Source organism: Dromiciops gliroides, chromosome 5, assembly GCF_019393635.1.
Source record: "Dromiciops gliroides isolate mDroGli1 chromosome 5, mDroGli1.pri, whole genome shotgun sequence".
NCBI classification, from domain to species: Eukaryota; Metazoa; Chordata; class Mammalia; order Microbiotheria; family Microbiotheriidae; genus Dromiciops; species Dromiciops gliroides.
The window spans coordinates 138,844,533-138,857,771 of NC_057865.1; the positions used below are offsets into that span (position 1 = coordinate 138,844,533).

The window sequence follows — 13,239 nt, forward strand, 5'->3', positions numbered from 1 at the left end:
AGAAGTTTTGAATGCCATTAGGCTTCTCTCATGTGGCAAAGTGCTTGGTCCTGATTCCATTCCAGCGGAGTTACAAGACAGAGGGTCCACTGCTTATCCAAAAGCTGACTGGAATATTCTGGGCTATCTGGCAAGAGGAGGTTATCCTCCAGGAGATCAAGGATGCTTCTATTGTTCAATAGGCGGTCCTGTCACAATCATGGAGTGGCGAGTGGCGAGTGGGGTATCTATCTCTTAGTCATTGCCAGCAAGTTTCTTTCCAGAACGCTTCTCAATTGGCTGATCCTTCACCTGGAAATTAGTTGTCTCTCTGATATCCAGTCTGCTTTCAAGAAGGACTGAAGAATGGTCAACATAGGGGCAGCTAGGTGACGCAGTGGATAGAGCACCAGCCCTGGATTCAGGAGGACCTGAGTTCAAATCTGGCCTCAGACACTTGACACTTACTAGCTGTGTGACCCTGGGCAAGTCACCTAACCCTCATTGTCCTCCCTCAAAAAAAAAAAAAAAAAGAATGGTCAACATACTGTTTGCTGCCCAACAACTCCATGAAAAATGCCAGGCATAGAACAGAGGTGTGTTTGCAACATTCCTCAATTTAACCAAGGCGTTTGATACTGTCCATTCACAAGGGCTTGTGGAAGATCATGGAAGAATTTGATTGCCCAAAGAAATTTGTCAGTATTATATACCAATTTCATGATAGCATGTTGTACAGATGCTGCATAATGGATAATGTTCTTGTGCTTTCCCAGCAACAGTGGAATGAAGCAGGGTTGTATGCTTGTTCCCATGTTTTTAAGCATATTTTCAATGATGTTGTCAGATGCCTTCAGCAAGAATGCAAATGGCATCGGGGTCAACTGCCTAGCTTCTTAAATTGTGGGTTGGGACCCCATGCCGAATCGTGTAAGTTAATGTGGTGGTCGTGAAAAGTTTGGCAATAGTAAAAGGTTAGGTATAACCTATTTATATGCCTATATGCCAGGGTTGCATAAGGATTTCTTGGTAGAAAAAGGGTTATGAGTGGAAAAAGTTTAAGAAGCCCTGAACTACCATACTGATGATAAATTATTTAAGTTGAAAAGGCTACAAGCCAAGACTAAAGCAGAGGGAAAAGTAGGTGCATGACTTTTTGTTTGCAGATGATTGTGTATTCAATGCAGCCTCTGAGGCTTAGATGCAAAAGAGTATAAATTGGGGGCAGCTAGGTAGCACAGTGGATAAAGCACCTGCCCTGGATTCAGGAGAACCTGAGTTCAAATCTGGCCTCAGACACGTGATACTTACTAGCTGTGTGACCCTAGGCAAGTCACTTAACCCTCATTGCCCCACCAAAAAAAAAGTGTGAATCAATTCTCTGCCCACCTATGCTAATTTTGTCCTTTTTTACTTTCTGGTTCTAGAATATTAGGTCAGCTTTCCTTGCTAATTTTTCAAAAGATGATATCTAGACCCACTTTTTTGGTCATGGCTTTCAAATAGTCCAATAATTCTTGTTATCTCTTCTCAATGTTAGTTGTTTTTGCAATGTGATAGTTCACATTTTCTTCCATTTTTTCTTTTTGATTTTGCTTTATTGTTTCTTAATGTCCCATAAAGTCATTACCTTCCACTTGCCCAATTCTCATTTTTAAGGAATGATTTTCTTCAGTGAGTTTTTGTACTTCCTTTTCCATTTGGCCAATTCTACTGTTTAAGTTGTTCTTTTCTTCAGTGGATTTTTATACCTCTTTTTTCATTTGGCCAATTCTGCTTTTCAAGGCAGTATTCTCTTCATTGGGTTTTTGTGGCTCTTGTGCCATTTGGCCTATTCTGTTTTTTTAAAGTAGTGTTTTCTTCAGTATTTGTGTGTATGTGTGTGTGTGTGTGTGTGTGTCTCCTTTACCAAACTCTTTACTCTTTCTTTGTGATTGTCTTGCATCACTCTCATTTTCTCTTTCCAACTTTTTCTCTATCTTTGTTACTTAATTTTTAAAATATTTTTTTTCATGGTCCATTGGAGCATTTTATTTGTATGTATGTTTTACACCCTTAGAAAAAGAATCCCAGGATTTTTCCGCCTGTGTGTTTTCGTCTTGCTTCCTCATGGTCCAGGATGCCAGCTGAGGTTGTAAGCACAATGAACCCAAACTGACAGGATGGTAGCAGATTATTCTGCCACTTTTCCAGATCTTTCAATTGAACATTAAATCTGGGGCTGATTACACCACACTTGTTTAATCTGCCTGTGAGGTTCACAACAATTTTTCCTGCTCTGTGATCATCGATGATCTCAAATTTGCCAATGTAACCATGCTTCATCATCACAGTTAAGAACCTGATGATTACTTTAGAGCACAGCCTAATGAGAACCTGGTGCTTTCCTCATTTTTTTGTATTGTTAATGCTTTTGAGAGCATCTGCCAGGACATTCATGTGCACCATGGTGGCGGCACTGCAAGATGGTGTAAAGAGCTTAAAATCTTTTTTTTTTTTTTTTGAGCTTGTCCATGGCTTGGGGAAATTCATATATTTTGGAGGTCTTTGGATTTAGGAATTTTGATTTTGTTGTTTTCTTCTGAGTTTGTGTTTTGATCTTCCCTGTCACAATATTAACTTTCTATAGTCAGGAACTTTTTCTGCTACTTGCTCATTTTCCAGTCTATTTCTTGACTTTTAAGTCTATGCTAAACTGTGGCTCTGCTTCTGGAGTGGAAGGGGGTACAGTTCCAAGCTTCAGGTTTTTTGTATAGCTATTTTTAAAGGTAATTCTGGGAACCTATAAGTTTTTGCTTCTTCCAAGGTGGCATGATCTGGGGAGAGGTGTGTTTGCTACTCTCCTGTACTAAGCACTGGTTTGTGAGTGACTATAAGCACTCTTTTCCATCCTAGAATTGTAACCAGGGTCCCTACTTCCTTGTGTCTACAAGGTCTAGTGTATTAGTGCTCCTCCTTGCCCTAGAACTGAAACCTAGATCCAAGTAAGGGCAATGAAACAGTCCTGCCCCTGGACCAAGCAAAAGAACCCTTGTAATCTGCTTTTGACCAGTTGTCTGATCACTTCATCATCTTTGGGCTTAGAGGTCTGGAAACTGCCATTGTGGCCACTGATTCAGTTGCCCCCAAAGGCCTGCTTTTGGTTTACTGAGGCCTGGTCTGTGGTGTCTAGGCCTGCACTGGACTGCACTCCATTCTCACTCTTGTGCAACAGACCTTTCCTTCCAACCTTCAAAGTTGTCTTAGTCTGGAAAATTGTTTTACTTCATCCTTTTATGGGTTCTGCCACTCTAGAATTTGTTTTGAGGCATTATTTAAAGGTATTTGGAAGGATTTTGGGAATAGCTGTCTTTTTTCCACCATCTTAGCTCTGCCTCTGAAGGCCACTTTTATATAATGCTTTCATCTTCCATATCTTTATGGTCTCCCACTCTGTTATATTTCACACATTATAAATCCATTTTGCTTTCTGTCATATTGTGCTTTCTATTAAGGTGATCTAAAATCGATTGTTTGATTTGTTCTAATAACTTCATAGTTGTCTGATGTTAAACTAACTGGTCTATAATTGCCATGTTGACTTGTTCATTATGAAGACAAAATCTTTAAAATGGTTGCACTGTTCAGGACAAATTAGATTGATGTGGATGATTCATCTAGGTGATGTATTCTCCAGTGTTTTCCTTTATTCCATGAAGAATTAGTATGATGTTTCCAAAGTAATGGTAGACTTTGAGTCAATAGAGAATTCCTTTTAACTCTGAATTGTTAGTCTTGTGACTTTGGGCAAGGCATTTCAACTCTTTTTAACTTCAGTTTATTCATATGTAAAAATGGAATCATAATGACCCTTACCACAGAGGTTTGTTGTGAAGATGAATTTGGATACATGCATATGTATATATATGATTCATATTTATTTTATAATTAGGTTATACCATATTATTAAATATAAAATTTTATATTTAAAATTACTTATGAATATATAATTTTGTAAGCCATAAAGTATTATATGCATGTTGCCTGTTATTGTTTTATTGTTGTTTTTACTACTTTTGCTTTCTTACCATAGGTAGGATACTACATTGTTATAGTGTAGATAAAGCAAAATAAGACATAGTACCTTGTCTTTCCAATAATAGGGAAGCAGGAGAAAAACATTAAAAAATACTTAATCATATATATAAGGATAACATATTGGAAATTATATAAATAATATATTTATATAATATATAAATAATATATTTATATATAATATAACAATATATTATATAAATTATCATAGGTGTCTGGAATATTTAAATGCTGAGGGGATAGTACAGTGACTAATCTACTTCAGGAGAGGCTTTATTGAGGAAGTTGGAAGTGTGTGCGTGTGTGTGTGTGTGTGTGTGTGTGTGTGTGTGTGTGTGTGTATGGGGGGGCAGAATATGCATTTTTATAGTGCCTACTAAATGAGTTTAAGCATTTTACATACATTATCTCATTTAATCCTCACAATAACCCTGTGAGGTAAGGAGCTATAAGTTAATACAAATATTCATTTAAATTCGAGGGAGTTGGGGCGGCTAGGTGGCGCAGTGGATAAAGCACGGGCCCTGGATTCAGGAGTACCTGAGTTCAAATCCGGCCTCAGACACTTGACACTTACTAGCTGTGTGACCCTGGGCAAGTCACTTAACCCCCATTGCCCCGCAAAAAAAAAAAAAAAATTCAAGGGAGTTTAGGATGGAGGGCAATAACAGGTGGAGGGGATTAGGAAAAGTTTCATATAGATGGTGTTTGAACTGCATTTTAAAAGAGTAAGGGGATTTAGTGAGGAGGAGGTAAAAAAAGGAGTGGTTTCCAGTCATGGGTGGAAGGCCATTGCAAAGACATGGAGATGGGAGATGGAGTGTCATGTGAGAGGAACAGGAAGAAGGTCAATTTAGCTGGATCACAGAGTGTAATGTCCAGTTAGGCTAGAAATACCAATTGGGCTTAGGTGTGTTGAACATTAAAAATTAAACAGTTTAAATTTTATCTTAGAAGTAATAAGAAACTAACTGAGCTTTTTAAGTAGAGGAGTTACATATTCTGGTTTGTACTTAAGGAAAGTTACTTTACTGGTAGTGTATGGAAAGGACTAGATTGGTGAGAAACTTGAAGGGAAAGCATTTAGCAGGCTATTGTAGTCATCTAAGGAAGAAATGATAAAAACCTTATTCTTATGCTCTGGTAAATTAACTCTAGTAAGAGTTAATATACTACTCCTCATAGCTTGTCCCAAGATAATGCTACATAGCAGCACTTGTGTGTATTGTAACATTGGGCAAAGGGAATTGTCTCTGTCTAAAACCTCCAGAGGAAGATTCCACTGCTTGGCAGTTATTGCAAGCATGTCAAAAATTGGGCAAAAAAGGTCCCATATAAACAAAACATATTCCTAGAAGCACTTCTTTTTGTGGTTAAAAGAATGAGAGCCAAACTAGATTTCCATTAATATGGGAATAGCTAAACAAATTGTAGAACATGAATATAATGAACAATTACTATACAATAAGAAACTAAGTATGATAAATTCAGGGAAGCATGTGAAAAAGTATATGAATTGATAGAGTAAAGTAAATAAGACCAGGGAAATGATATACGCAGTGCCTACAAAAATGTAAACAGAAAGAAGGATAACAACAAAGCTGAACACTAATTATAATTACCATTCTTGGTCCTGTAGAAGAGTTGAGACAATTACCTCTCCTTCCGTTGAAAAGGTGAGGGACCCTGGATATTGAATATTATAGACATTGTCACATTCGATAGATATGTTGGGTTTTTTGAAACACTTTTTTTTCTTTTAAACCTTTGTCCCGATGGATGGGTCCCTGAGTTAGGGTAGATTGGGAGGTGGGGAGAGATATAATCAGAAATGAGTGTGATATGAAAACAAAAGGCATCAGTTTTAAACATGTAACTATAAAAACAATACCTGCAGAAAGATTATCCCTGAAGATTTATGCTCTGTAATAGATGTTGGGATTTGACTACATGTCTTTAAGATGAAAGTAAAACCATGCTATAATTTTCAAATGGACTACTTAGAAATAAGCATTTATTGTATATTATCTGTTAGCATTTAGTTTGGTTTATGTGTAAATTCATCATGATGCCACATATTGCCTAAGGGTAAACAGTTTGAAAATGTTTTGCTCACCTCAGTGAAAATCCTCAGATGGATTTAATTATATTAATTGGTTTAATAAAATATGCAGAAATAATAGCCAGGGCTGATGAATATTATCAGCAATATAGATAAAAAGCCAAGTACAACATTCCTACAAAACAAGTCCATTTAGTTGACATGATTTCAAGTTGTAAAAAACAAGTATAGCTTCAGAAAGGAATGCATATAGGATTGTTAATGTGACCATTTACCATGGTTAGGGGCTATGCAAATTTATGTCTTTAATGGTATTTATGGTCATCTTAATTTTATATGGTTGACTTAATTTTGTAACCATTTGAGGATAGTTAATTCTACCTTATTTTTGCTTACCAGTTAATTATATCACATGCTGTGCTAGGAAATTTTACAAATGAATTTTAAGAAAACAGGTTTTTTGCAGGGGGAGAAATCATTCACTAATCTCTACCACTTACAATTTATTACCTCAAAGGCATTTTTACTGAATGCTATTAAAACATATTTTGAATTTAACAAATTGTCATTTTGATTAAAAGAAACTACAAAGTATGAGTTTAGTAAATAATCATGAATGGCATTTTGGTATAGCCTACATCTGGATGTGTTTTTTTTAATGTGGCTTGTGTCCAACTATATAGCAGCACAGAGATTTAAAAACTTTAAAAGTGCTATACCAATTGATCATTTTTTCAAAAAAATATTATTTTTTTAACATTCTTTTTAAGTTTAAATTTTGAGTTCCAAATCCTATCCCTCATTTCAGTCCCTCTTCCACCCATTGAGAAGGCAAGCAGTAGATCAATTATACATGTGAAATTATTTAAAACCTTTTTCTACATCAGCCATATTGAAAACAAAAACAAACCAAGAAAGTAAGGTGCAAAAACATGTTTTTATTTGTACACAAAGTTCATCAGTTCTCTCTCAGGAGATGGAAGGCATTTTCATTATGAGTCTTTCAGAATTGTCTTTGATCGCTGTCTTGATCAGAGTAGCTGAGTCTTTCAAAACAGTTGATTATCATTATAATATTGTTTCAGGATACAATTATCTGGTTCTGCTCACTCTTCTCTGTACCAATTTATATAGGTTTTCCTAGGTTTTTCTGAGAGTGTCCCCTTTGACTTTTTTTTACAGCACCATAGTAATCCTTCATAATCATATATCACAACTTGTTCAATCATTCCTCAATTGATGGGCATTCTCTCAGTTTCCAATTCTTTGCCACCACAAAAAAAGCTACTATAAATACTTTTGTATATTTAAGGACTTTCCCTTTTTCTTTTATCTCTTTGGGATATAGACCTAGTAATGGTATTGCCTGGGTCAAAGGGTATATACAGTTTTATAGTCCTTTGGTCATAGTTCCAAATTATTCTTCAGAGTGGTTGGACCAGTTCACCACTCCACTAATGGTGCTTTAGTGTCCCCATTTTTTTGGTGCCATTTTCCCAGGATCTGTCATTTCTTTTTATGTCATGTTAACCAAATGATCGGTATGAAATGGTACCTTAGCATTCTTATAATTTGCATTTTTATAATCAGTATTGATTTAGAGCATTTTTTCCTGACTATTTTAAAAATGAATTTTAAGAAAACAGTTTTTTAAAAAAAATTTCTTCTGGGGCAGCTAGGTGGCACAGTGGATAGAGCACTGGCCCTGGAGTCAGGAGTACCTGAGTTCAAATCCGGCCTCAGACACTTAACACTTACTAGCTGTGTGTCCTTGGGCAAGTCACTTAACCCCAATTGCCTCACTTAAAAAAAAAATCTTCTTCCGAAAACTTCCTGTTCATATTCTTTAATCATTTATCAATTGGAGAATGGCTCTTATTTTTATAAATTTGAATCGGTTCCCTGTATATTTGAGAAATGAGGCCTTTTCAGAGAAATGCTGTAAAAATCTTTTCAGTTTCCTGTTTGCCTTCAATTTTGGCTGTATTGGTTTTGTTTGTGTGAAACTTTTAAAATTGCATGTAATCAAAATTATCTATTTTACTTCCTGTGATTTTCTTTTGTTCTTGATTGATCACAAACTCATTCCTTATCCATAAATCTGACAGGTAAAATATTCTCTACCCTCCTCTCCAATTTTCTTATGAGATCATGCCTTATGTTTAAATCATGAGCCTATTTTGACCCTTAAATTGATGTATAGTGTGACATGTTGGTCTGTGTCCAATTCCTGCCACACTGTTTTCTAGTTTTCCAAGTTACTTTTGTCAACTAGTACGTTCTTGTGCACAAAGCTTAAATCTTCAGGTTTATCAAACACTAGACATTACGTTATTACTGTGGTAATTTATTGCCGTGTGTTGTGTAACTAATATATCCCACTGATGCAGCACTTTATTTCTTAGCCAGTACAAGATTGTTTTGGTGATTACTGCTTTGTAATCTAGTTTCAAATCTGGTACTGCTAGGCTGCCTTCACATATTTTGATTGATTCCTTTGATATTTTTAACCTTTTGTTCTACCAGATGAATTTTGTAATTATTTTTTCTAGCTCTATAAAAGAATTCTTTGATAGTTTGGTATGACACTGGATAAATTAATTTAGGTAGAATTGTCGCTTTTATTATATTATCTTGGTCTACCCATGAGCAATTAATATTTCTCCAGTTTTTAAAATGTCTTGATTTGTATGAAAAGTATTTTGTAATTGTATTCATAGAGTTCTTAGGTTTGTTTGGTCAGGTAGACTCTTAAGTATTTTTTATTGTCCGAAGTTATTTTAAATGGAATTTATCTTTCTAACTCTTCCTTCTGGGTTTTGTTGGTAATAAGTAGAAATACTGATTATTTATGTATGTTTATATTTTGCAACTTTACTAAAGTTCTTAATTATTTTAATTCATTTTTTAGTTCAGTCTCTAGGGTTCTCCAAGTATACCATCATATAATCTAAAAAAAATGATAGTTTTGTTACCTGATTGTCTGTTTGTCTTCCTCCAATTTTTTTTCTTGTCTTATTGCTAAAACTAGAATTTCTAGTACATTATTGAAGAATAGTGGTGATATTAATATCCATCTTTTATTCACCCCTGATTTCCTTGGAAAGGCTTCTAGTTTATCTCCTAGACAAATAACTCTTGCTCTTTATTTAGATAGATAACTACTTTATCATTTTAAGGAAACCTCCATTTATTCCTGTACTTATTGTATGTTCCTATGTTCAGTTTCTTGTTCTAAGACAGGGTTATTTAAGTATTCTATTTCCTCTTCTGTTAATCTGGGTGTTTATAGTTTTGCAAATATTTATACATTTCATTTAGATTGTGAGTTTGGATTAGATTTGTGAGATATTGACATATCATTAGGCAAATTAATTTCTAATAATTGCTTTAATCTCATCTTCAGTGATGGTGCATTTATCCTTTTTATTTTTGATACTGGTAATTTGTTTTTTGCTTTCTTTTGTTCAAATAAAAATAATAATTTATCTATTTTTCTTAGCCAGTACCAAATAGTTTTGATCTGGTACAACTAGGCTAACTTTCCTTTGCATGTTTTCATGAATTCTCTTGATATTCCAGACTTTTTCTTCTTCCAGATGAATTTTATTATTTTTTCTAGCTCTATGAAAAATTTGATAGTTTGATTGGTATGGCACTGAATAAGTAAATTAAGTAGAATTTTCATTTTATTATGTTAGCTGGGCCTGCCCATGAGTAATTGGTGTTTTTTCCCTTTGTTTAGATATGATTTCATTTATGTGAAGTGTTTTGTAATTGTGTTCATACAGTTCCTGGGTTTGCCTTGGCAGGTAGACTCCCAAATATTTTATATTGTCTACAGTTATTCTAAATAGACTTTCTCTTTGTATCTGTTGCTGCTGAGGTTTTTTTAATTATATAAAGAAATGCTGATGATTTATGTGGGTTTATTTTTTTATCCTGCAACTTTGCTAAAGTTCTTAATTATTTCAAGTAGTTTTTTAGTTGATTCTTTAGGATTCTCTAAGTATACCATCATATCATCTGCAAAGAGTGATAGTTTTGTTTCTTCCTTGACTATTCCAAATCCTTAAATTTCGTTTTCTTCTCTTATTGGCTAAGGCTAGTATTTCTAGTACAATATTGAATAACAGAGGCGGCTAGGTGGTGTAGTGGATAAAGCCCCGGTCTTGGATTCAGGAGGACCTGAGTTCAAATCCAGCCTCAGACACTTGATGACACTTACTAGCCGTGTGACAACCCTGGGCGAGTAATTTAACCCTCATTGCCTCAGCCAAAACATATATATGTGTATGTGTGTGTTTATATGCATATATGTATGTGTGTTTATATGTATATATGTGTATGTATATATGTATGTATGTGTGTATGTATAAAATAATAGTGGTGATAATAGACATCCTTGTTTCACCCCTGATCTTATTGGAAATGCCTCTAACTTATCCCCATTAAATATAATGCTTACTGATGGTTTTGGATAGATGCTGTTTATCATCTTACGGAAAGCTCCATTTATTCCTATGCTATCTCATGTTTTTAATAGGAATGGGTGCCATATTTTGTCAAAAGCTTTCTCTGTATCTATTAAATAATCATATGATTTTGGTTAGCTTTGTTGATGTGGTCAGTTATGTTGATAGTTTCCTTATTGAACCAGCCCTGCATTCCTGATAATAGTGTATTATTCTTATGATAAATTGCTGTGATATCTTTGTTAATGTTCTCTTTAGAATTTTTGCATCAATATTCATTAGGGTGATTGGTCTATAATTTTCTTTCTCTGTTTTTGCTCTTCCTAGTTTAGGTATCAGCACCATATTTGTCTCCTAAGAGGAATTTGGTAGGATTTCTTCTTCAACTATTTTTCCAAATAGTTTGTATAGTTTGGGAATTAGTTGTTATTTAAATGTTTGGTAGAATTCACTTGTAAACCCATTTGGCCTTGGAGATTTTTTCTTAGGGAGTTCATTGATGGCTTGTTCAATTTCTTTTTCTAAGATGGGTTAAGGATTTTATTTCCTCTTCCGTTAATCTGGGCAATTTACATTTTTGTAAATATTCTTCCATTTCATTTAGATTGGCATATTTATTGGAATATAGTTTAGCAAAATAGTCATTCTACAAATTTTGATATGTTGTCTTGTTATTGTCATTCTCTTTAATAAAATTATCATTTGTTTCTATTATTTGTCATTTGACCCACTTGTTCTTGTGGTTTAGATTATTTAATTTCCAATTATTTTTTAGTCAATGCTTTCAAGGCCTTTTATTGAATGTAATATTATTGCATTTAATATTTCTGAATTTTTGTACTTTGGTGAGGTTTTTATGCCCTAATGCATTTTTCAGTTTTTGTGAACGTTCCATGTAAAGCTCAATTTTCTGCAGAGGTCTCTCATATCTAACTTTTCTAAAATTCTATTCATCTCCTTTACACATTTATTTAGTTCTGAGATGGGAAATTTGAGTTCTCTGACTAATATGGTTTTTATTGTTTATTTCCTCTTGTAACTCAATTAAGTATTTTTTTTTTTTTGCTGAGGCAGTTGGGGTTAAGTGACTTGCCCAAGGTCACACAGCTAGTAAGTGTCAAGTGTCTGAGGCCAGACCTGAACTCATGTCCTCCTGACTCCAGGGCCGGTGCTCCACCCACTGTACCACCCAGCTGCCCCTCAATTAACTATTTTTTAAGAATTTGAATGATCAACTATTTGGTGCATTTATGTTTAGTATTGATAGTACTTCACTCTCTATTGTATATTTTAGCAAAATTAATTTTCCCTGATTATCTCTTTTAATTAGGTCTACTTTTACTTTTTTGCTTTGCGATCACTGTTGCTACCCTTGCCCCTCCTTTTTTCATCCTCAGCTGAAGTATAATTCTCTTCCTGTTCCTTATTTTAACTGTGTTAGAGTTTGTCAAAATTTGTGTTTCAAATGTTAAATTTCTGTTTATCTTATAAAAAAAACACATTGTTGGATTCTGGTTTCTAATCTCTTTTGCTATTTACTTCCCTTTTATGGGTGAGTTCATCCCATTCCCATTTTCATTTTTTTTTACATCATCCCAACATAATTGACTCCTTTTTGAGCCCTTGTTTCATGTAGAATCCTTTTAACTGCCCTAATAATAAATTTCTTTGGAGTTAATTGTATTATTTTCTCAAATAGGAATAGAAACAATTTAACTTTATCAAGTCTTTATTATTAAGTCAATTTTTCTGGATAGCTTATTCTTGGGTATGATCCTACTTCCTTTCCTTTCCAGAATATCATATTATAAGCATTTTTTCCTTTAATGTGGAAGTTGCTAAATCTTGTGTGATTCTCATTGTATCTTAAAGATATTTTAATAGTTTCTTTCTTGCTGCTTTCAATATTCTAATATTATTGGGCATTTTTATTTTGGGATCTCTTTCAGGTGGTGATCCTTTGAAGCTTTCAATTTCTATTTTACCCTTTGATTTAAGGGTATTGGTGTTTTTTTTTCAGTTGTTTCAAGTGTATCCAACTCTTTGTCACCCAATTTGGTGGTTTTCTTGGCAAAGATACTATAATGGCTTTCAATTTCCTTCTCCAGCTCATTTTGCAAATGAAGAAACTGAAGCAACAGGGTTACATGACTTGCTCAGGGTCACATAGCTCATAAGTAAATGTCTGAGTCTAGATTTAAACTCAGGTCTTCTTGACTAGACCCAAGGATTTCTCTACTTTGCCACTTAACTATTTTAAGGATATTGAGGCAGGTTTTTAAAAATAATTTCTTGAAATATGTCTAGGCTATTTGTTTTTTTATCATAACTTTCAGATAGTCCAATAATTCTTAAATTTTCTGTCCTTGGTCTATTTTTGCATCAATTGTTTTTCATTTCTTTTTTAAAAAAAGTTACAAACATTTTTATTTATAGTTTTGAGTTCCAATTCTTATCCTTCCTTCCCTCCCTCCCCTTTCCTCTCCCTGAGGTGATAAGCAATCAGATATGCATAATAAATGTAAGATTATGTAAAGCATTACCATATTAGTCATTTTGTACAAAAAAACTTGAATAAAAGAAAAATGAAAGTGAAAAAACAGTATAGTTCAGTCTGTGTTCCAGTTCTTTCTTTGGAGGTGGATAGTA

At 34.2% G+C, this 13,239-nt stretch overlaps 1 pseudogene; it reads right to left on the reverse strand.

The window, feature by feature from the left end:
- Nucleotides 1-2,003: 2,003 nt before the first annotated feature.
- On the reverse strand, nt 2,004-2,430 carry LOC122729654 (annotated as a pseudogene).
- Nucleotides 2,431-13,239: the final 10,809 nt, after the last annotated feature.